We start from the raw sequence: 26,684 nt of genomic DNA, 5'->3' as shown, positions 1-26,684 counted from the left end.
TTTAACTTTGAGTCTATCGGATTCATTTTGACAAGATAAATGCACTGCTTCTTTCTAAGTCCTTTTAGAAACTTAGAAGCTTTTACTAATTGTAGACTTGGGGATCCTGAAATTTCAGTTCCTTGAACCTTGTTTCCGTGAAGGTCACGGAAGGAGATGGTTCCATTTTGACAGTGAATGTCAGCTTGATTTTTGTGGAGCCAATCCATTCCAAGGATCCCGTCAAAAACTCCAAAAGGTATAACTTTGAGCTGACAGTCATTTGAATTCCCATATAGATTGAACTGAATACAATTTGTCTCAAGGTGAGTGAAAAGAATCTTCCCACTTGCCAATTCAAGACGGAAGTTTGAAGTACTTCCCAGGGTTTGGAATCTTTTAAAGTTAGAGGGTGTAGGCTTTGGTGGGACCATAACAACAAAGGCTTTGGCAAAGTCCTTTGCCATTCTTACTGCTTCGGCCATTGAGACAGGTTTGGCATTCTTCACTAAGGTGTCCAATGGCTCGTTTATTCCTCAAATAAACCTGGCCATCCGCTGCTCTTCATCCAATTGTGGGGAATATTTAAGGCGAAGGGCAAAAGCTTGATGGTACTCTTCAATTGTCTGACTATCCTGCTTTAGTTCTAAGAATTCATTCATTTTAGTTTCAAAGAAGCCCGGAGGACACAACCTCTTTCTGAGGTAAGCTTTAAGATCGGTCCAGGTCTGGGTATTTCGGTCGAGATGGTTAGTCTCGCAGTGATTCCTCCAAGCGACCCTGGCTGCTTCCACAATCTTTAACCTGGAGAGAGCCATCTTGCTTCTCTCATTATTGCAAGCCAGTTAAATCAAAGTATTCCTCCATAGCTTCAATCCACTTTTCCACTTCACCTAACTTCTCCCCTTCACCCTTGAAGGGACCAGGTTGGGATCTGTGCGCAGGGCTTTTCGGGCATCCGGATCTAACTCTTCGTTGCCTTGCACGGGCTGCACGCCTCATGATTCTGACAAAATGAGATTTTTGTCAACTTAACCTTGACAATAGATTTATGATTATTTAATTTTTATGATTTAATCTTTAAACAAATAGTTATTTCATCATACTTCACGTAACAAGATTTACTCTGAAAACCAAATTCACAATTATGAAAATAATTTAGATTTTTTTTTTGTAAAACATCGTTTATTATCAAAAGTTTGAGATATATACATAAAGCATCACGGCTCCCCAAAATCAGTGACGTCTCAATCGTATACGCATAAAGAAGCAAAATTGCGAAGGAGACATGCATGGTACACACGATTCATTACACAAAGAGGTGCTATAATTCTATTTCTAGGGATAAAGCGGCTAAGAAGCCTAAAAACTCGGCATGAAGTTTTGAAGTTCCTGGGTGAATGATCAAATAGTTGTACACGCTGAACAAGCCCTAGACTTATCAGAATCATGGCTAAGGAAATATTTTGTCTGAGCCTCTGACGCTGACTGGTACTAACATTAATACATCGTCCTCCAAAGAACCACATATACTGATGTCGCTCAAGAGGATAAGGAAAGTAAAGACTCTCAAAATGACGTGCGAGTCTCACTCTGCTCACTCCGGTTGTAGCAGAGTTGATGAGGTGCTCGAATGTAAAGGCTATCATATCCTGACTATGGGAGAGTTCAGGAATGCCAGATAGATTCGGGTTATCCATCTATAAATTTCCAATTCAATATATGAATTTTCAATTTTTGAAGTTCATTCAATCATAATATAAACAAGTGAAAACATTATCTCCCAGATTTACTTAAGCAATTTCTGAAGCTGTTACATAGATTATAACTACTCTGATACCAACTGTGGGATCCCTCAGCCCCCTCCAGGCACCGGATTCTTGGTTGCTGGCAGTGGAAATTTCCATTCAATCCTTGATTCTCACAAAACAGTATCACTCTGGACTCTCCGTTGACCAGCGGGTCAGCAAACAACGAGATCCAGTAATAGATTACAATAGTTATTCTCGTCATCATTTATATATACATCTTCCACGACATACGCATGGGTGTTCTAAGCACCGCGAGCCCGTGCATCGCCTGGTTAGAACCCTCCAGGATCCTCCTTAGGTGTCTTGGCCGCACTTCACTCAGGGACTGCTTCGTCAGCCCTCGCCCATCGTATCGGAAGCACACCATTTTACACCATACCCAGGTTGGTCAAGACCTGGGCAGGTTTTTACCGCGTGAGCCGTCCTTTGAACACTCCCCGCCGGCTGTTGCAACCGAACTTCCCTTAGAAAAACACACATGCCAATGCTCCCTCCACCAGCATTCTGGCGTAAGACAATCCTTTAAGAAAATAGGGTTTCTATGCAAGTTTTTAGTTTTGATTTTTCTTTTGAATACAATGAGTATATCTTAAATCCATATCCCAATACTTCTAGATCACAGGTCTCGATTCCCAAGCAGAATTCCTCGAATTCTGTAATCTTGATTCTCAGATCAAAATCAAAGGTCTCAACTTAGTTTTCGATTCGGTGGATGATTTGAGTGTAGGTTACCGAACTCGTCACATCGTCTATTCTTGAAACTGACGAAGGAGTTATGTCTTGGTCATAGTCTGATTCAGGGGTTTGGATCTGGAAAGGTTCTCCCTGAACTATCTTTATCGAAGGGTAATATTTCAATTACTGCTTTATTGAATTTCATTCATTGATTATTTTGCTTAACTAAATTCAAAACTAATCACGAATTCTTATGAGGAATAAATTAATCATTTATCTAAAATTCTGACTTCGATAGTTTTTTTGAAATTTCTCATTATCCTAGAGAATATTGAAACGGTAAAAAAAAAATTCACAGAGTATTTACTTAATTCATTTATCTATTTTCATGGGATTTAAACAAAGGATTAAAGAAATAGGCTAAGTCACCTACTTTATTTTTAATCAGATATGGCCCACAATATCTGGGGGATAACTTCTTGTACTTCCCAAGAGATAGAGAACTTCTTTTGGGGCGTACTCGAATGAAGACCATCTCTGCTTCTTTGAATTTTCGGTCTATCCTCTTCTTATCTGCATACTGCTTCTGTCTATCCTGGGCAGCTTTTATATCTTTGCGAATTGACTGCATCTGCTACTCCATGTCGTCAAGCATCTGTCTGGACATCTCGACCCTAATCAATGGGTTGGACCAAGTTAAAGGAGTTAGGCAATCTTGTCCATACAGAGCTTTAAAAGGACTCATCCCAATACTTCGATGATAAGAAGCATTGTAGGCAAACTCGACTAGGTGCAGATAGCTTAGCCACTTCTTGGGTTCCCTCTGCAACAGCATGACCGAAGTATATCTTCGATTACTTGGTCTACCCTTTCTGTTTGACCATCGATCTCAGGGTGGTAAGCTGTGCTGAGATCCAAGAAAGTTCCTATTGCTTCAAAAATGCAGTCGAGAATCTTGATGTGAATTTGGGATCCCTGTCACTTACTATTCTTCTGGGTAGGCCATGCAATTTGAAGATTTCCTTGCGGAACACTCTGGCCACACCCACTGCAGTGTAGGTTTCTTTTACTGGAATCAGATGGGCAACTTTGGTTAGTCTATCAACTACCACAAAGATGGAGTTATAACCTCATTTTTACTCTCTCAGCCTTGACTTTATGACAGGTCAGACATTGACGTACATGATTAAGCACATCCTTTTCTAGACCAGGCCAAAAGAAGCTTTTCTTCACAGACATGTAGGTTTTGATGAAACCTGGATGTCCTACAATAAGGCTGTCATGGGCTTCATTCAGAATTTGACCCTTAGTTCCCTCATCATTGGGAATGCATAGCCTGCGATTATAATACATAATTCCATCATCCAGGTTGTACCCTTGAACTCGGTTCAACTCCTGTGGAGTTTTGCTTTCTTGCATAAGTAGGGTAGCAATAGGGCCAAAGAATCTATCCTGCATGATCTCCTCTCTTGCTTCAATAATCAAAGGATTTGACACTACAGTCATTGCAAGCAAGGAGGCTTTTCTACTGAGGGCATCTGCTACCACATTTTCTTTGCCTGGGCGGTACTTGATTTCAAAATCAAAGGTTTACATCCACCTTTTTTGGCGCATGTTGGGATCCTTCTGAGTGAAGATCCACTTTAAGCTCTGATGATCTATCATCAAAGTGAATCTTTGACACAGTAGGTAATGTCTCCACAACTTCAGGGCATATACTACTAGAAGTACTTCTAGGTCATGGACAGCATAATTCCTCTCATGCATTTTGAGTTTTCGGGATTCATAGGCCACTGCATGACCTTCCTGCATGAGTGCACCTCCCAGGGCAAAACCACTGGCATCAGTTTTACTACCTCAAAGGGTAGAGAGAAATCTGGTAGCTTTAGAACGAGATTGGTTTACCAAGGCGGTCTTCTGCTTATCAAAAGCACTCTAGCACTTGAAGACCATTGAAACGAGATATTCTTCTTGAGAATATTTGTCAGGGGGGAAGCTATGAGAGCATACTTTGGTATAAAAATTCTATACCAACCAGTCAATCTCAAGAATCCTCTCACTTCTTTCACTGTCTTTGGTTCAGGCCAATCTATGACTGCTTGGACTTTTGCGAAATCTGGAGAAATTCCATCTTTTGATACCAGAAAGCCCAAGTATTCAACGTGGTCAGTAGAGAAAGTGCATTTACTCTTTTTTGCAAAGAGTTGGTGCTGCTTCCTTAGAATCTCAAGAACTTTTCTGACATGAGCTTCATGGTCAGCTGCATTCTTTGAGTGAGTGAATCAGAATATCATCAAAGAAAACAAGAACGAAATCATTCAAGTATTCTCTGAGAATGTCCTACATGAGGCCATTGAATATTGCTGGGGCATTTGTCAATGCAAACGGCATGATAGTGAATTCATAATGCCCATACCGAGTATTGATGGCTGTCTTCGGGATATCTTGTGCATTAATCCTGATCTGATAACACCTTGATTTGAGATCTATTTATGTGAAGATCTGGGCTCCACTCAGCCTGTCCAAAAGCTCATCAATTTTGGGGATAGGATACTTATTCTTAACTGTCAGCTGATTGAGACCTCTGTAGTCCACACAGAGTCTTAGCGTTCCATCTTTCTTTTTCTGAAAGAGAATGCGCACCCCAAGGTGAAACATTGGGTCTTACAAACCCTTGTTCTAACAGCTATCTAAGCTATTCCTTGAGTTTGATGGCTTCAAGAACTGGCATTTTGTACGTGCGCAGGGCTACTGGCTGAGCTCCGGGGGTCAATTCTATCACATGATCTACTTCCCGAATTGGAGGCATCTCTGTTAATTCTTCTGGGAATAAATCATCATATTCACTTAACCATTCAGGTTCTTTAGCTTTTAACTTTGAGTCTATCAGATTCATTTTGACAAGATAAATGCGGTGCTTCTTTCTAAGTCCTTTTAGTAACTTAGAAGCTTTTACTAACTGCAGACTTGGGGATCCTGAAATTCCGGTTCCTTGAACCTTGTTTTCGTGAAGGTCACAGGAAGGAGATGGTTCCATTATGATAGTGAATGTAAGCTTGATTTTTGTGGAGCCAATCCATTCCAAGGATCCCATCGAAAACTCCCAAAGGTATAACTCTGAACTGACAGTCAGTTAAATTCCCATCTAGATTGAACTGAATACGATCTATCTCAAGGTGAGTGAAAAGAATCTTCCCACTTGTTGCCAATTCAACTTGCATAGGTTTCCCTGATTTCTGATCTAAGACTAGCTTACGCAAGCATCCAGGGGAAATGAAAGAATGAGTACTGCCTGAATCAATCAAAAGCTTAAAAGGCTTACCTTGATACTCAACTGGAGTATGGATGACGGAGAATTGACGGTTTGGCCCTTGGTTTTCAATTGCTGCATAGATTTGACCTCTTTCTTCTTCCACTACTTCTGCTATGGTGACTGCTCTGGCTGCTGCAGTGTGAGGTTAAACTCTTTCTCTTTGGTTGCCCAAATTCTAGGAAGGAGTTCTGAGGCTACTTTGGACAGAGGCAAATGGATGAGCTGGAGTTCTCCTGGGATTTTCTTGACTTAGGAGAGATGGACCTTGATTTGACTGATAGGAAGGGGCTGGTCTTTGCACTCTTGGTCCTTGACTTCCTTGTCCCCTTGACATGGCAGGAGTCAGGCAGTCTTTCAGCTGGTGACCAAAACCCTGGCATCCAAAACACCGGTTCTCACTTCTGAGCTCATCTCTCTGAAGCCTTGAAATAGGTGGGGCTCCTGAGAAAGTGTTCTGGGGGAAGGGTCTTCCTTCACTTCTAAATCTTCCCGCATCCTCATTCTGATTTGGGTCTTGCTGCCTCTTTGGGGGACGAAAGTTTGAAGTACTTCCTGGGGTTTGGAATCTTTTAAAATTAGAGGGTGCAGGCTTTGGCAGGACCATAACAACAAAGGCTTTGGCAAAGTCCTTTGCCATTCTTACTACTTCCACCGTTGAGACAGGTTTGGCATTCTTCACTAAGGTGTCCAATGGCTCGTTCATTCCTCAAATGAACCTGGCCATCTGCTGCTCTTCATCCAATTGCGGGGAATATTTAAGGCGAAGGGCAAAAGCTTGATGGTACTCTTCAATTGTCCGAATTCTGCTTTAGTTCCAAGAATTCATTCATTTTAGTTTCAAGGAAGCCCGGAGGACACAACCTCTTTCTGAGGTAAGCTTTAAGATCGGTCTAGGTCTGGGTATTCTGGTCAAGACGGTTAGTCTCGTAGTGATTTCTCCAAGCGACCCTGGCCGTTTCCACAATCTGTAACCTAGAGAGAGCCATCTTGCTTCTCTCATTGTAGCCACTTACATCAAAGTATTCCTCCATAGCTTCAATCCACTTTTCCACTACTTCACCTAACTGCTTGCCTTCACCCTTGAAGGGACCAGGTTGGGATCTGTGCAGGGCTTTTTGGACATCCAGATCTAACTCTTCGTCATTGGTTATAGAGGATCCACTACAAGACAATGCTGCCATACACGCGTTTCATACACGCGATAAATTACGAACGCGTGTATGGTCGCGCTTGTATTTGAATAAAATCGGGCGCGTGTATTTTAGCATTTAACTTCGCGTGTATATTTGCATTTATCAACGCGTGTATAAACGCGTTTATATACACGCAGTAATACACGCATAAATACACGATAATATTCACGGGGTAATACTCGCTATTATACACGGAAAAATACACGATAATATTCACGGGGTAATACTCGCTATCATACACGGAAAAATACACGCCACTGTACACGGATTAATACACGCATGGCAGAGAAAAACTGAAAAAAAACTGAATTCCTTAACAAAATTAAAAACTATTTTCCTTAAACCATCTCATAGTACATTACAGTATACATCATTACACAATCCCACTACATGCATTTACAACAATGAAATATATTCAAAAATAAATCATGCATATGAGATGATAGAAATGTCATCAATTTAGAACATACAGTGACGGATTGGTTAGGGTTCGATCTCATCTTCAATAAGATCCATCCTTGTCAAACGATCAACATCAATATCCATTTGATCAATTGGTAAGGCTACGATTAAATTTATTCCACTATCGATATTCTGTACTCCATTGATAATGGTATCGATGTCCTGATCATCCTCATCATCATCACCATCATCCTCAATGGTAGGGTCATTCTCATGATCATGAGAAATGGCATGCTCATCCTCATTATCACGATCATCTCTTATTTCTTGATCATCGATCACAACATCTTCAATGGCATGTTCGACGTCATCTTCATTGCGGCTTGTTACATCCTCCATATGCTCCATATCAGTGAATGTATTATACATCACTTTGGAACGTGGTGCAATAGGGATGACGTACCACCATTTGATGTCATGCACCATTGGTAGATAGATAACCTACTCAAATACACACAGTACAGTAATTAATTAGCATATCAAAAGTCAAGGGGTACGCGAGCTTAGATATATATGTACATGAAACACATTAGTAAAAAAATGCATACCTGCTCACATTGTTGTGGCAATACGAGCCTATCTTTCTTTGTTTGCCAGAACTTTGTAGAGTCAATAGTTACATATCCACTTGCATGGCGTTTTATCGTTGCATCAGGCCCTTTTTCCACCACGTTCATTTGCCATTTGACATCCAAAACATACACAAAGAAGCGACGAAAGTCAAGCCTAAATATGTCTTGGATTATGCCACAATAATCATCCATTTTTCCATTAGCTCCCTCAAAGCTACTAATGACACCGCAATCTTGTGTATTTCTCTTTTCATCAATTCTTTGTGTTCGAAAATGCTTGCCTTCACACCATATAGCATTGAACATAGTGCACTGGACCAAAATAGAAGCAATATTTGTGTAAGCAATGTGAATAAATATTAAAAGAAAATCACTTACAACTAATGCAAAACATTAGTTCTATGTACCTTTGACATGCATCCTCGTGCATACTCCCATTCTTCCGCCGTGATATGCAGCCCCTCGTCACTCTCTGCTCTCTCCATTTCCTCATGCAACCAATCAACATGGATATCATTCGGAAGTGTTGCTAGATGCTTAGGGTACGCCTTCCGAGAGCCATGTTGCCTCCGAAAGAGAGCTCTTTCTGCTTGCCTTTTTGTCTTTGCATCCTCATATCTTGTAACCCATCTGCTCATCACATCACTATTAAGGATACAAGTGAAATTGAGATCATCAATCAATGTTCTGTCAATTACTTTACTCTGTCCTTTTCCTTGAGGCACAATAGAGGTCATCCTCAAGTCCTCTTCATTGCTCCATAGTCGTGGCAAAGAGCTGTCCACCTGACCAAGAAATTCTGAAATATATACAAGAGACTCTTGTATCAACCAACCCTCGGCCATGCTTCCTTCAGGCCTTGCACTTTGCCTCACAAAGTCTTTTAAGGTCTTCATGAAGCGCTCTAGGAAGAACATCCAACGTGCATGCACAGTACCACATAAAGCAATTTCGTCCACTAAATGCACAATGAGATGTAGTTGACTTGTGAGAATGGTTCGCGGAAAAGTCTCCTCTACCAAACAAACCACCTCCACTGCCATAACACGCGCATCAACAATCGCTGTATCCTGGAAAGTCATGCATTGTCCACATCAACACTGCTTTTAAGTCGAAGTGTCGAGAGGAGGGAGGCCTACTAATGTCCACCACCGCAACACCTCTCCATAGTTCCTCCAACTCATCAATCAGTGGTTCAAGATAAACATCCATATGCTTGACTTTATGTTTCCCTGGAATTAGAAGGGATAACATAAGATGTCCCTTCTTGATCGCCATTGATGGTGGAAGGTTATAATTCACCAGCACAACTGGCCACACGCTGTACGTGGTGCTTTTGAAACCAAATGGATTCACTCCATCCATACCCAGGCCAAGTCTCAAGTTTCTGGGCTCTGTTTTAAAGCTGGGCCACTCATCTTCAATATGCTTCCAAGCAGGAGTGTCTGCGGGAATTCTCCACATGCCATCATCCGATCGATGTGAGGAATGCCATGACATGAGCTCTGCTATGGATTTGCACTTGAACATGTGTTTGATGCGAGGAATTATAGGAAAGTGTCGCAAGACTTTACGAGGTACATCAAAACTCTTCATATCTGTTTTGTACCTTGCTTCACCACAAGTGGGACATGTCAGAGCCTCCTTATGCGTCCCACGAAAGAGAATGCAATCATTGACGCATGCATGTATTTTATCATAATCCAGTCCTCCAAGAGATGTCACATAGCGCCTCGCTATGTCTCTTGAGGTGGGCAGTCTATTTTCCTTTGGAAGTATGTTTGACAATAGCCTGCATCCAATATCATCAATTATAATTAGTCTTAAATCCTAAACCTTAAACCACTAATTCAAATTTATAAGTTAGAATGCTTACTTCAACAATGCGTCAAGACTTGCATTGCTCCATCCATAAACTGTTTGTATATTAAGTAGTTCAAGGGAAGCACGTAAAACTGAGAATGTGCACCCTTCAAACACCGGTGTCGATGAAGCTTTATAAAGATGCTCTTGTTCCATATCATCGTCGTCCATACCTTTGGGATCATCCTTAAAAAGATTCCGCACCATATCATCAAGCACCTCCTCTTCCACAACTTCGTGGGGTGCAGGGCTATTGTCGTCCCTTTCCCACTCATCTCTGACATTAGATCCCGAAGCTCCAGCATTATCTCGTCGACGCTTTACGTGCTCTCGTCGCGCGTAGGGTACCATGTTAGGGTGTGGTACTGCATCCTGCTTCAATTTATCAAATTATATGTTACAACTCTATTAATTTAATTTGGATACCATGAGTCATTTGAATACCATCAATTTACATCTACTCACCTCTAAACCTGTTTGATTCCATTCTCCATACATGGAGATGTGATTCAAGGTAATTCGACGTGCTCGTACAATGCATCCTTGACATCGATTACACATACATTTGATCCGTTGTCCCAACCACACATCGCAATTACGATGACGCATTGTCTCATCTTCCCCAGAACTGCTTGAAGAGGTTGATGACATCCTGTGTACAAACCAGAAAACACAAACTCATTATATATTTTTAATGAAAGCACAAAAACGCGTGTATTCACGCGGCTATCTCCTAAAACTTGCGTGTATAAACGCGGCTACTTCCTAAAAAACGCGTGTATTCACGCGGCTAATTTCTGCAAAACGCGTGTATAAACGCAGCTAAAATCATGTACACGCGAAAATACCTGCGTTGATAAACGCGAACATAAACGCGCCCATAAACGCGGCGGCATATTTAAACTAAAAATAGCCCGCCTTCCCCAAATATAGATTTTGAACTTAGAAATCAACAGTGCATGCGTTTTCGCCTGTTTTCGCCTCTTCCAACAGCAAGGAGGGAGCAGAGAAAGGAGCACACACATGGGAGAAGGAGGGAGCAGAGAAGGAGCAGAGAGGACTCACTTTTTCAGAGGTGACTCACTTTGTCCTGTGCCTTGTCTCTTTTGTCAGATTTGTTTACTTTGCTCTTTGCTCTTTGGGTTTGTCTTTTTGCACACGATTGGGTTGCTGCATCCTGACAGGGGCGACAATGGCTGGTCCTTTTATAAGGACATTCTGTTTTTGTCGGGGGGTCGGTCTTTTCGAGAAATTTTTTTCGCAGGTCGCGTGTACGAACGCGTGTAGGAGCGCGTGTAACCTGTCTGCAGAGTTTTTCCACGCGCATATACACGCGTTTTTTGCCGGGTATATACACGCGTTTTTTAACGGGTGTATACACGCGTTTCTACAGACAGAAAACTGCGGCGTTTCAGATTTCATGGTTTGCAGGCATTTGACTTGTGTAATGACAATGTGTGAGTCAATGATGTACATGATGTTTGCTGCAGGTTCTTTATGGATATTCCAGGTTCTCCATCCGATCCATTTGCGTATAGCAATTGGTTGATGGAGATGATGAATCACTTTGGGCGCCAACCTGGTCCGGTTGAGCTTACAGAGTATATGTATGCCCATCCCCCTCCTTCCCTGCCTGGTGTCTATACCCCTACCGCGAGTATCCAGGGCACTCCAGTGCCGTCTATTCCTCCGAGTCCGACGAGACGGCATGCAGCTTCTCCTCTTCCACGTCCACCGAGGAGACATACCTCGTCCCAGACACACTCACGTACACCCTCACAGCCACCATCACGTGCTCCCTCAGAGCCACCGTCACGTCAGGGCTCACAGACACCGTCACGTAGACAATCCCCCAGTCGTGACTCCACCCGCAGCAGTAGGAAGAGTGGGAGTGGAGGATGCGGCGGGTGCTTTGGTGGGGGAGGTGGGGGAGGTAGTAGGGCACGGGATGAGAGAGGAGATAGAGGGAGAAGAGTTAGAGGAGACAGTTCGGAAGAGGAGGAGATGAGAGAGATGGAGAGAGTGGTTTGCTATGATGTGACGGATAGGGGCGGGATAGTGATGGATGCGAGGGGGAGGGAGGTAATGGAGTACATGCGTGGGGTAGTATCAAACTCATATAGAAATTGTTTTATTAAATTTAAAGATCAAAATAGCCGATTAGTTGGGGAGGTGATAGAGGCTGTACACAGTCGGTACCCCAATCCCCCACATGCTACATTCTCGGATGTATGGGGAAGGACGCGAATAAGGGAGATCTTAAGTAATAAAAGATCTCACCTTAAAAAACTCGCGTACGATGACCGGCTAAATGTAGCTGCGGGTGGCTATCCTGCCGAGAAACCTGCCACTGCGCACAAACGCGAGTGGAAGGAGGCAAAGAAACGAGCAGAGGGTGGCGTGAAGAGCAGGCAGCATGTGGAGGCACGACGGATCCAGATGGAGACCGTTGGATCTTCGCATTTCGGATCTGGCGGCGTCGAGTCATGGGAGGCAGAGTTCGTAAGTATCCTGTCACTTTATTTGATTGTTTACTTAATTCATTGATTCTATGAATTGTTTTAATCTTACAAATTGTGTTGATTATGATATAGCGACGGGTTACGGGGAGGAAGCCCACAACCCACGATACTGCGTATGCTCGCCGGCATAGCAGACGTGACACGTGGGCCATCTTCAGAGCCGAGGGACGTATTACGGACGCGCAGTTTGAGTTGGCCATGAGACCATACGGTCGACAGGTACTTGAAAATTCGTAACGAATGGTTTTGGTTTATTGAATTGCATATATATATATATATATACTTATATACTATATATTACTTGAACAGGCACAAGCTGCTGATGATCCACCGGCCGCCGCTGCAGAGGGTGGACGTGAGCACTACTCCTCGGACATTCCGACCGATGCGAGCTCATCTGAGCATGAGGGGAGCACCGAGTCATCATCTGGGTCTGAGTAGTACTCAGATTTGTAGTATCACATTCCATATTTAGGATGTGATTGTATATATTTTTTTGTAAACTCAAGCCATGGGCTACTTCGAGATATGGACTCCCTTGTATACATGTATGAAATTTTGATAGTAATATTGAATTGATTGATCGATAGTATTACATTCATGGCTGTCTTGAATCGTGTAATGACAATGTATGCATTCATGTCGTTCTTGTCTTAATCTCCCTCGTGCATATGTTCTTCGTGGATGGTCTAATGGGATGGTCTAATGCACCAAAAACCCTAAACCAGAGAGTGCTATTGGGTGCTGGAATGCTGGAACAATATTCAGGCACCAAATAGCACTCTCTGGATTTTTTTTTTTGCTCTCTGTTCGCGTGTATAAACGCGTCAAAACTGCTAAAAATTGCGTGTATCTGCGCGGATACACTGGAAATTACGCGTGTATAAACGCGTATAAACTGGCAATAACGCGTGTATAAGCGCATCTAAATAAAAGAAACGCGTGTATAGACGCAAGTAAAAACGCGTCTGGGACATTGGAACTGAACAGGATGCGGCTATACACCCGTGTATAACCGCGTCTAATAGAATAAGAAGCGTGTATACTGGCGTGTATTAACGCGTCTGCGAAAAAAAACGCGGCTACACACCCGTGTATACGCACGTCTGAGAGGTATTGTACACGCGTTTTTACACGCATGTCTCTGGCCGCGATTATACACGCGTTGATACACGGGCCCGCTACTTTTTTTCACAAGTCATTTTTAGCGGCTAAGAGCGCGGGTATGAGCCCAATCCCTTGTAGTGATCCGGTTGCCTTGCCACGGGCTTCCCGCCTCATGATTCTGACAAAATGAGATTTTCGTCAACTTAACCTTGACAATAGATTTATGATTATTTAATTTCTACGATTTAATCTTTAAATAAATAATTATTTCATCATACTTCAGGTAACAAGATTTACTCTGATAACCAAATTCACAATTATGAAAATAATTTAGATTTTTTTTTTTTGTAAAACATCGTTTATTATCAAAAGTTTGAGATATATACATAGAGCATCACGCAAAATCATTATCGTCTCAATCGTATACGCATAAAGAAGTGAAACTATGAAGGAGACATGCCATGGTACACATGATTCATTACACAAAGAGGTGCTATAATTCTATTTCTAGGGATAAAGCGGCTAAGAAGCCTAAAAACTCGGCATGAAGTTTTGAAGTTCCTGGGTGAATGATCAAATAGTTGTACACGCTGAACAAGCCCTAGCCTTATCAGAATCATGGCTAAGGAAATATTTTGCTTGAGCCTCTGACGCTGACTGGTACTGACATTAATACATCGTCCTCCAAAGAACCACATATACTGACGTTGCTCAAGAGGATCAGGAAAGTAAAGACTCTCAAAATGACGTGCGAGTCTCACTCTGCTCACTCGGGTTGTAGCAGAGTTGATGAGGTGCTCAAATGTAAAGGCTATCATATCCTGACTCTGGGAGAGTTCACGAATGCCAGATAGATTCGGGTTATCCATTTATGAATTTCCAATTCAATTTTTGAGGTTCATTCAATCATAGTATAAACAAGTGAAAACATTATCTCCCAGATTTACTTAAGCAATTTCTGATGCTGTTACATAGATTATAATTGCTTTGATACCAACTGTGGGATCCCTCAGCCCCCTCCGAGCACCGGATTCTTGGTTGCTGGCAACAGAAGCAAATCCCTCTTGCACGGGGCAGGGTTTCCCACACTCGGGGCCTCGCCCTTGAATGTCTGGGCATGAGACTAGGCTGGTGGTCATTCCAAAAACCGAAAGCAAGAAAAATTTCCATGCCCGAAAGACGGGGATGATTCCACCATTATTATTTTCTTAACGAATTCTTCTAACGAGGTCAAGATACTGAACTAACCTTCATTCGATAAAATGAGATAGAAGGGAAACTATTACAGACTTAACTTGAAAGAATCAACGCTTTTTTCCTAATTGAATTAGGCACTGCCGTTATTCATTTGAGAAGTCTTCAGGATTTTAATTAACTACTCGAGTTCTAAGCATAATTTATTAATCAATTTTATTAATAAAACTCTACTGATTCCAGCCAATCCGGCCCATGGGTTAGCCACCGCCCAACCACTAAAATAGTAGAACCAGACAAGTACTCGCCCACCCATAATTGAATGCCTTTCTTAACTTTTGCTTTAGAATACAGATACGCACACACTCCTCTTTAAACTTTAACTTATAAAACAATCCATTTACAAACAATTACGGGTTACAGATGTCACAACTCAAAATTTCCATTCAATCCTTGATTCTCACAAAACAGTATCACTCTAGACTCTCCGTTGAGACCAGCAGGTCAGCAACGAGATCCGTAACAAATTACAATGGTTATTCTCATCATCACTCATATATACATCTTCCACGACATATGCATGGGTGTCATAAGCACTGCGAGCCTGTGCATTTCCTGGTCAGAACTCTCCAGGATCCTCCTTAGGTGTCCTGGCTGCACTTCACTCAGGGACCGCTTCGTCGGCCCTCGCCCATCGTACCGGAAGTACACCATTTTACACCATACCCAGGCTGATCAAGACCAGGGCAGGTTTTTGCCACGTTAGTCGTCCTTTGAATACTCCCAGCTGGCTGTTTGCAACCGAACTTCCCTTAGAAAAACACATATGCTAATGCTCCCTCCAGCATTCTGGCATAAGACAGTCCTTTAAGAAAACAGGGTTTCTATGCAAGTTTTCAGTTTTGATTTTTCTTTTGAATACAATGAGTATCTTAAATCTGAATCCCAATACTTCTAGATCACAGGTCTCAATTCCCAAGCAGAATTCCTCGAATTCTGTAATCTTGATTCTCAGATCAAAATCAAAGGTCTCAACTTAGTTTCCGATTCGGTGGATGATTTGAGTGTAGATTACTGAACTGGTCACATCGTCTATTCTTGAAACTGACGAAGGAGTTATGTCTTGGTCATGGTCTGATTCAGGGGTTTGGGTCTGGAAAGGTTCTCCCTGAACTATCTTTATCGAAGGGTAATATTTCAATTACTGCTTTACTGAATTTCATTCATTGAGTATTTTGCTTCAGTATTTTGCTTAACTGAATTCAAAACTAATCACGAATTCTTATGAGGAATAAATTAATCATTTATCTAAAATTCCGACTTCGATAGTTTTTTTGAAATTTCTCATTATCATCCTAGAGAATATTGAAACGGTAAAATTTTCTTTCACAAAGTATTTACTTAATTCATTTATCCATTTTCATGGGATTTAAACAAAGGATTAAATAAAACTCTTATTTTATTAATATAAAAATTTTGTATGCATCTATTTATGCATAAAATCCAACTTCTATAGAAATACACTTTTATATAAAAGAAAAATCCTTTTATGCATCATTTTATGAATAAAAATCAATATTGATGAGAGTAACACTTTTGGAATAAAAATTCTTTTATGCATCTATTTATGCATAAATAATCCATTTTGATGAAAGTAACACTTTAATAATAAAAATTATTCTTTTATGCATCTATTTAAGCATAAAAATCTATTTTGATGAAAGTAACACTTTAATAATAAAAATTATTCTTTTATGCATCTATTTATGCATAAATAATCCGCTTTGATGAAAGTAACATTTTTATAATAAGAATTATTCTTTTATGCATCTATTTATGCATAAAAATCTATTTTGATGAAAGTAACATTTTTATAATAAGAATTATTCTTTTATGCATCTATTTATGCATAAATAATCTGCTTTGATGAAAGTAACATTTTTATAATAAAAATTATTCTTTTATGCATCTATTTATGCATAAAAATCTATTTTGATGAAAGTAAAACTTTTATAATAAAAAATATATTCTTTTATTCATCTATTTATGCATAACAATCCATTTTTATGAAAGTAACACTTTTATAATAAAAATATATTCTTTTATGCATCTAGTTATGCATAAAAATCCATTTTGATGAAAGTAACACTTTTATAATAATAAAAATATTCTTTCATGCATCTATTTATGCATAAAAATCCATTTTGATGAAAGTAACACTTTTATAATAAAACAATTAACCAATATGCATCTTTATATGCATAGAATATAATTCTAATAAAAATCACTCTTTTATAATAAACAATAATCAATATGCATCTTTCTATGCATACAATGAAAATGATGCTTTAGAATACACAAATGATAAGGATTACTCTTTTAGAATACACAAATGATAAGGATTACTCTTTTAGAATAATAAAAGATGAAATTTATTTCATAAAATTTTAGAAAATTTTACTATAACCTCCTTTGTATGGCTGACCATTTTTCAATTTTTCTAACCTTAATCTACTTGGGAATTATCCCCACTTGGTTTTAAGCACTCTAAACTAATCAATTTTTACATTTAAGAGAGAAACAATATAAAAAGTTTAATTCTAGCAATTAGATCACTTAACTAGGATAGAGAAGGGCTGATTTTAAGAATGAGAGAGGGGGAAAGCCTTTCCAAGAAGGCATAGCATCCATTTATCACTTCAAACAAAATAAAAATTAGAAAAACCATTAAAAGAATAAGAAAAAGGTAAAATTACTAACTTACATGAATTCTGGGAGCTTTCCTTTTGCTTGATGGTTTGAGGGATCAACTCTTGTTTGCAACAACAGTGGCCACCAATTCTTTAGAAGAGGGAATGGTAAAAAACTAGTGAATTATTAAGAAATTCACAGTTCTTGGCTCTTGGGAGGAGTAGAGTAACAGTGCATAAAACACTATTAAGCTTCAACAAAGGGGGAGGCTTCTATTTATAGGAGAAAGTGACCTTCTAACCAAGCAAACTGATTCTAGAATTTTCCAGATCAGTTTGGTCAATTTTTGACCATTTTTAGGTCAGTTTAGCTTACTTTTTGGAACTAGACTTGAATTAGGAGAGAGGAGAGATGAAATATCTCAATTTTTGATAATTTTAAACTCCACCACACATGTGAAGTAGGCGCCTCCTTCATAAGGGGGGAATTCCCATTGTGAGGTATAAAAAATGCATCATTTCCTCTAAATATCTCTTCTTTTTTAACTAATAACCTTATCCTTAGTCAACTCTTCATCTTATGTGAGTATTTACTCATTTTTGGGGGGATTTTCTTTATTTCTTCTATTTATCTCCTCCACACATTTGGATGAATCTAATTGGCCCCTTAAAACCTTAATTTAAAATTTTTAGAAAATCTAGACTCCTAGGATAAGGTCTCCTGAACAGATTATACTTGATTTCTAATGCACCTTCTGAAAATCTTTTTGAACTTCTGTTTCGGGGGAACTTATTTTATTAAGAAGAGATATTTTTCCATCCAAAAATATTCAAAATCTGAATAACCTCTCTCTAAAATATTTTCTCTCTCTAGGTAAAAATAGGCAAAAACAAGATCTTTTATATTTTTGAAGAGGGGATTGATTACAGGGGAAGATATTGGACATCTTAAGAGGCTGGGGAGGAGTTTACATTCTCTCCCACTTGAGAAATGCGAGATGTCCTCATCTCGCAAACTGGGGGTAATCTTGCAACAGTTCGGCTTCTTTCTCCCAGGTGGCATCTTCAAAAGGATAGAACTTCCATTTAACCAATAATTCTCTCAGAATTCTTTTCTTGAGAATCTTTTCTCAAACATCAAGGATTTCTTTAAGTTGGAGTTCCATCTGCCCTTGGGTTGAAGAAGTTAAGATTTCATCATCATCAAGCACATGATTCGGGCTTGGTATATACTTTTTAAGAAGGTTGACATGAAATACATTATGCACTTTGAGATGAGGAGGCAGAAGAAGCTCATAGGCTAAGTCACCTACTTTCTTTTTAATCAGATATGGCCCATAATATCTTGGGGATAACTTCAAGTACTTCCCAAGCGATAGAAAACTTCTTTTCGGGCGTACTCGAATGAAGACCATATCTGCTTCTTCGAATTTTCTGTCTGTCCTCTTCTTATCTGCATACTGCTTCTGTCTACCCTGGGCAGCTTTTATATCTTTGCGAATTGACTGCATCTGCTGCTCCATATCGTCAAAGCATCTGTCTGGACGTCTCGACCCTAATCAATGGGTCGGACCAAGAGCTAAAGGAGTTAAGCAATCTTGTCCATACAGAGCTTTGAAAGGGCTCATCCTCCAATACTTCGATGATAAGAAGCATTGTAGGCGAACTCGACTAGCAAATAGCTTAGCCACTTCTTGGGTTCCTTGCAACAGCATGACCAAAGTATATCTTCGATTACTTGGTTTACCCTTTCTGTTTGACCATCGGTCTCACGGTGGTAAGCTATGCTGAGATCCAAGAAAGTTCCTACTGCTTCAAAAAATGCAGTCCAGAATCTTGACATGAATTTGGGATCTCTATCACTTACTATTCTTCTGGGTAGGCCATGCAATCTGAAGATTTCCTTGAGAAACACTTTGGCCACATCCACTGCAGTGTAGGTTTCTTTTACTGGAATCAGATGGGCAACTTTGGTTAGTCTATTAACTACCACGAAGATGGAGTTGTAACCTGATTGCACTGAAGGTAATCCAGTAATAAAATCCATACTGATGCATTCCCACTTCATCTGGGGGATGTCTAATGGATGTAACTTCCCAAGCATTTTTACTCTCTCGGCCTTGACTTTTTGATAGGTCAGACATTGACGTACATGATTAAGCACATCCTTTTTTAGACCTGGCCAAAAGAAGCTTTTCTTCACAGACATGTAGGTTTTGATGAAACCTGGATGTCTTGCAATAAGGCTGTCATGGGCTTCATTCAAAATTTGACCCTTAGTTCCCTCATCATTGGGAATGCCTAGCGTGCAATTATAATACATAATTCCATCATCCAGGCTGTACCCTTGAACTCAGTTCAACTCCTGTGGAGTTTTGCTTTCCTGCATAAGTAGGGTAGCAATGGGGCCAAAGAATCTATCCTGCATGATCTTCTCTCTTGCTTCAATAATCAAAGGATTTGACACTACAGTAATTGCAAGCAAGGAGGCTTTTCTACTGAGGGCATCTGCTACCACATTTTCTTTACCTAGGCAGTACTTGATTTCAAAATCAAATTCCTACAAGGTCTGCATCCACATTTTTTGGCACATGTTGTGATCCTTCTGAGTGAAGATCCACTTCGAGCTCTGATGATCTGTCCATCAAAGTGAATCTTTGACCCAGTAGGTAATGTCTCTATAACTTCAGGGCATATACTACTGAAAGTAGTTCCAGGTCGAGGACAGCATAATTTCTCTCATGCATTCTGAGTTTTTGGGATTCATAGGCCACTGCATGACCTTCCTGCATGAGTGTACCTCCCAGGGCAAAACCACTGGCATCAGTTTACTACCTCAAAGGATAGAGAGAAATCTGGTAGCTTTAGAACGGGATTGGTTACCAAGGCGGTCTTGAGCTTATCAAAAGCACTCTGGCACTTGGCAGACCATTGAAACGGGATATTCTTCTTGAGAAGATTTGTCAGGGGGAAGCTATGAGAGCATATTTTGGTATAAAAATTCTATACCAACCAATCAATCCCAAGAATCCTCTAACTTCTTTCACTGTCTTTGGTTCAGGCCAATCTATGACTGCTTGGACTTTTGCAAAATCTGGAGAAATTCCATCTTTTGATACCAGAAAGCCCAAGTATTCAACGTGGTCAGTAGAGAAAGTGCATTTACTCTTTTTAGCAAAGAGTTGGTGCTTCCTTAGAATCTCGAGAACTTTTCTGACATGATCTTCATGGTCAGTTTTGCTGTCTTTGAGTAAATCACTATATCATAAAAGAAAACAAGAACGAAATCATCCAAGTATTCATTGAGAATGTCCTGCATTAGGAGATTGAATGTAGCTGGGGCATTTGTCAATCCAAACGACATGACAGTGAATTCATAATGCCCATACTGAGTATTGATGGCTGTCTGATAATACCTTGATTTGAGATCTATCTTTGTGAAGATCTGGGCTCCACTCCAGAAGCTCATCAATTCTGGGGATCGGATACTTATTCTTAACTGTCAGCTGATTGAGACCTTTATAGTCCACACAGAGTCTTAGCGTTCCATTTTTCTTTTTCTGAAAGAGAACTGGTGCACCCCAAGGTGAAACACTGGGTCTTAAATACCCTTGTTCTAACAGCTCTCTAAGCTATTTCTTGAGTTCGATGGCTTTAGGAGCTGGCATTTTGTACGTGCAAAGGGCTACTGGGGCTGAGCTTCGGGGGTCAATTCTATCACATGATCTACTTCCCGAATTGGAGGCATCTCTATTAATTCTTCAGGGAATAAATCATCATATTCACTTAACCATTCAGGTTCTTTAGCTTTTAATTTTGAGTCTACTAGATTCATTTTTAACAAGATAAATGCGCTGCTTCTTTCTAAGTCCTTTTAGTAACTTAGAAGCTTTTACTAACTGCAGACCTGGGGATCCTGAAATTCTGGTTTCTTGAACCTTGTTTATGTGAAGGTCACGGAAGGAGATGGTTCCATTATGACAGTGAATGTCAGCTTGATTTTTGTGGAGCCAATCCATTCCAAGGATCCCGTCGAAAACTCCCAAAGGTATAACTCTGAACTGACAGTCAGTTAAATTCCTATCTAGATTGAAATGAATACGATCCGTCTAGGTGAGTGAAAAGAATCTTCCCACTTGTTGCCAATTCAACTTGCATAGGTTTCCCTGATTTCTGATCTAAGACTAGCTTACGCAAGCATCCAGGGGAAATGAAAGAATGAGTACTGCCTGAATCAATCAAAAGCTTAAAAGGCTTACCTTGATACTCATCTCAAGTATGGATGACGGAGAATTGACGGTTTGGCCCTTGGTTTTCAATTGCTGCCATAGATTTGACCTCTTTCTTCTTCCACTACTTCTGCTATGGTGACTGCTCTGGCTGCTGCAGTCTGAGGCGGAACTCTTTCTCTTTGGTTGCCCCAGTTCTAGGAAGGAGTTCTGAGGCTACTCTGGACAGAGGCAAACGGATGAGCTGGAGTTCTCCTGGGATTTTCCTGACTTAGGAGAGATGGACCTTGATTTGACTGATAGGAAGGGGCTGGTCTTTGCACTCTCGGTCGTTGACTTCCTTGTCCCCTTGACATGGCAGGAGTCGGGCAGTCTTTCAGCTGGTGACCAAAACCCTGGCATCCAAAACACCAGTTCTCACTTCTGAGCTCATCCCTCTGAATCCTTAAAATAGGTGGGGCTCCTGAGAAAGTGTTTTGGGGGAAGGGTCTTCCTTCACTTCTGAATCTTCCCGCATCCTGATTCTGATTTGGGCCTTGCTGCCTCTTTGAGGGAGGAAAGCTTGAAGTACTTCCCGGGGTTGGAATCTTTTAAAGTTAGAGGGTGCAGGCTTTGGCGGGACCTTAACAACAAAGGCTTTGGCAAAGTCCTTTGCCATTCTTACTGCTTCGGCCATTGAGACAGGCTTGGCATTCTTCACTAAGGTGTCCAATGGCTCGTTCATTCCTCAAATGAACTTGGCCCATCAGTTGCTCTTCGTACAATTGCGGGGAATATTTAAGGAGAAGGGCAAAAGCTTGATGGTACTCTTCAATTATCCGGACTATCCTGCTTTAGTTCCAACAATTCATTCATTTTAGTTTCAAGGAAGCTCGGAGGACAAAACCTCTTTCTGAGGTAAGCTTTAAGATCGGTCCAAGTCTGGGTATTCCGGTCGAGACGGTTAGTCTCGCAGTGATTCCTCCAAGCGACCCTGGCCGTTTCCACAATCTTTAACCTAGCGAGAGCCATCTTGCTTCTCTCATTGTAGCCAGTTACATCAAAGTATTCCTCCATAGCTTTAATCCACTTTTCCAGTACTTCACCTAACTGCTCCCCTTCACCCTCGAAGGGACCAGGTTGGGATCTATGCAGGGCTTTTTGGACATCTAGATCTAACTCTTCGTCATCAGTTAGAGGATCCGGTTGCCTTGCACGGGCTACCCACCTCATGATTCTGACAAAATGAGATTTTCGTCAACTTAACCTTGACAATGGATTTATGATTATTTAATTTTTACGATTTAATCTTTAAACAAATAATTATTTCATCATACTTCACGTAACAAGATTTACTCTGATAACCAAATAATTATTTCTTGTTACTTCACGTAACAAGATTTACTCTGATAACCAAATTCACAATTATGAAAACAATTTGGAAATTTTTTTTTTGGCAAAACATCGTTTATTATCAAAAGTTTGAGATATATACATAGAGCATCACGGCTCCCCAAAATCACTGTCGTCTCAATCGTATACGCATAAAGAAGTGAAAACTGCAAAGGAGACATGCCATGGTACACACGATTCATTACACAAAGAGGTGCTGTAATTCTATTACTAGGGATAAAGCGGTTAAGAAGCCTAAAAACTCGGCATGAAGTTTTGAAGTTCCTTGGTGAATGATCAAATAGTTGTACACACTGAACAAGCCCTAGCCTTATCAAAATCATGGCTAAGGAAATATTTTGCCTGAGCCTCTACCGCTGATTGGTACTGACATTAATACATCGTCCTCCAAAGAACCACATATACCGACGTCGCTCAAGAGGATCAGGAAAGTAAAGACTCTCAAAATGATGTGCGAGTCTCACTCTGCTCACTCGGGTCGTAGCAGAGTTGATGAGTTGCTCGAATGTAAAGGCTATCATATCCTGACTCTGGGAGAGTTCAGGAATGCCAGATAGATTCGGGTCATCCATTTATGAATTTCCTATTCAATTTTTGAAGTTCATTCAATCATAGTATAAACAAGTGAAAACATTATCTCCCAGGTTTACTTAAGCAATTTCTGATGCTGTTACATAGATTATAATTGCTCTGATACCAACTGTGGGATCCCTCAGCCCCCTCCGAGCACCAGATTCTCGGTTGCTGTTGCAGCGAAAGAAGCTCCCTGTTGCGTGGGGCACGGTTTCCCACACTCGGGGCCTCGCCCTCGAATGTCCGAGCATGACACTAGGCTGATGGTCATTCCGAAAACCGAAACCAAGAAAAATTTCCATGCCCGAAAGATGGGGACGATTCCACCATTATTATTTTCTTAATACGAATTCTTCACGAGGTTAAGATACTGAACTAACCTTCATTTGATAAAATCAGATAGAAGGGAAACTATTACAGACTTAACTTGAAAGAATCAGCGCTTTTTTCCTAATTGAATTAGGCACAGCCGTTGATCTATTCATTTGAGAAGTCTTCAGGATTTTAATTAACTACTCGAGTTCTAAGCATAATTTATTAATCAATTTTATTAATAAAACTCTACTAATTCCAGCCAAACCCCATCCGGCCCATGGGTTAGCCACCGCCCAACCACTAGAATAGTAGAACCAGACAAGTACTCACCCACCCATAATTGAATGCCTTTCTTAACTTTTGCTTTAGAATACAGATACGCACACACTCCTCTTTAAACTTTAACTTATAAAACAATCCATTTACAAATAATTACGGGTTACAGATCTCACAACTCAAAATTTCCATTCAATCCTTGATTCTCACAAAACAGTATCACTCTAGACTCTCCGTTGAGACCAGCGGGTCAGCACAATGAGATCCAGTAAAACAGATTACAATGGTTATTCTCATCATCATTCATATATATATCTTCCACGACATACGCATGGGTGTCATAAGCACCGCGAGCCCTTGCATAGCTTGGTCAGAACCCTCCAGGATCCTCCTTAGGTGTCCTGGCTGCACTTCACTCAGGGACCACTTCGTCGACCCTCGCCCATCATACCGGAAGCACACCATTTTACACCATATCCAGGCTGGTCAAGACCAGGGCAGGTTTTTGCCGCGTTAGTCGTCCTTTGAACACTCCCCGGTGGCTATTACAACCGAACTTCCCTTAGAAAAACACATATGCCAATGCTCCCTCCAGCATTCTGGCCGTAAGACAGTCCTTTAAGAAAACAGGGTTTCTATGCAAGTTTTCAGTTTTGATTTTTCTTTTGAATACAATGAGTATCTTAAATCCATATCCCAATACTTCTAGATCACAGGTCTCAATTCCCAAGCAGAATTCCTTGAATTTTGTAATCTTGATTCTCAGATCAAAATCAAAGGTCTCAACTTAGTTTCCGATTCGGTGGATGATTTGAGTGTAGATTACTGAATTGGTCACATCGTCTATTCTTGAAACTGACGAAGGAGTTATGTCTTGGTCATGGTCTGATTCAGGGGTTTGGGTCTGGAAAGGTTCTCCCTGAACTATCTTTATCGAAGGGTAATATTTCAATTACTGCTTTACTGAATTTCATTCATTGAGTATTTTGCTTAACTGAATTCAAAGCTAATCACGAATTCTTATGAGGAATAAATTAATCATTTATCTAAAATTTTAACTTCGATAGTTTTTTTGAAATTTCTCATTATCATCCTAGAGAATATTGAAACGGTAAAATTTTCTTTCACAGAGTATTTACTTAATTCATTTACCCATTTTCATGGGATTTAAACAAAGGATTAAATAAAACTCTTATTTTATTAATATAAAAATTATGTATGCATCTATTTATGCATAAAATCTAACTTCTATAGAAATACACTTTTATATAAAAGAAAATTCCTTTTATGCATCATTGTATGCATAAAAATCAATATTGATGAAAGTAACACTTTTGGAATAAAAATTCTTTTATGCATCTATTTATGCATAAATAATCCATTTTGATGAAAGTAACACTTTTATAAAAATTACTCTTTTATGCATCTATTAAAGCATAAAAATCTATTTTGATGAAAGTAACACTTTTATAATAAAAATTATTCTTTTATGCATAAATAATCTTGAAATTCCAGTTCCTTGAACCTTGTTTCCGTGAAGGTCACAAAAGGAGAGGGTTCCATTATGACACTGAATGTCAGCTTGATTTTTGTGGAGCCAATCCATTTCAAGGATCCCGTCAAAAACTCCCAAAGGTATAACTCTGAAAGAACTGACAATCAGTTAAATTCCCATCTAGATTGAACTGAATATGATTTGTCTCTCAAGGTGAGTGAAAAGAATCTTCCCACTTGCCAATTCAACTTGCACAGGTTTCCTTGATTTCTGATCTAAGACTAGCTTACGCAAGCATCCAGGGGAAATGAAAGAGTGAGTACTGCCTGAATCAATCAAAATCTTAAAAGGCTTACCTTGATACTTAGCTAGAGTATGGATGAGAGAGAATTGATGGTTTGGCCCTTGGTTTTCAATTACTGCTGCATAGATTTGACCTCTTTCTTCTTCCACTACTTCTGCTATGGTTACTGCTCTGGCTGCTGCAGTCTAAGGCGGAACTCTTTCTCTTTGGTTGCCCTAGTTCTAGGAAGGAGTTTACTCTGGACAGAGGCAGACAGCTGAGCTGGAGTTCTCCTGGGATTTCCCTGACTTGGGCTTGATTTGACTGATAGTAGGAAGGGGCTGGTCTTTGCACTCTCGGTCCTTGACTTCCTTGTCCCCTTGACATGACTTCCTTGTCTCCTTGACATGACTGGAGTCAGCGGGCAGTCTTTCAGCTGGTGACCAAAACCCTGGCATCCAAAACACCGGTTCTCACTTCTGAGCTCATCCCTCTGAATCCTTGAAATAGTTGGGGCTCCTAAGAAAGTGTTCTGGGGGAAGGGTCTTCCTTCACTTCTGAATCTTCCTGCATCCTGATTCTGATTTGGGCCTTGCTGCCTCTTTGGGGGAGGAAAGTTTGAAGTACTTCCCGGGGTTCGTAATCTTTTAAAGTTAGAGGGTGCAGGCTTTGTGTGGTGAGACCTTAACAACAAAGGCTTTGGCAAAGTCCTTTGCCATTCTTACTGCTTCGGCCATTGA

This window comes from Cibotium barometz, chromosome 40, assembly GCF_041138505.1.
Source record: "Cibotium barometz isolate CiBa-2024 chromosome 40, ASM4113850v1, whole genome shotgun sequence".
Classification (NCBI taxonomy): domain Eukaryota; kingdom Viridiplantae; phylum Streptophyta; class Polypodiopsida; order Cyatheales; family Cibotiaceae; genus Cibotium; species Cibotium barometz.
This window is presented reverse-complemented; position numbering follows the sequence as displayed.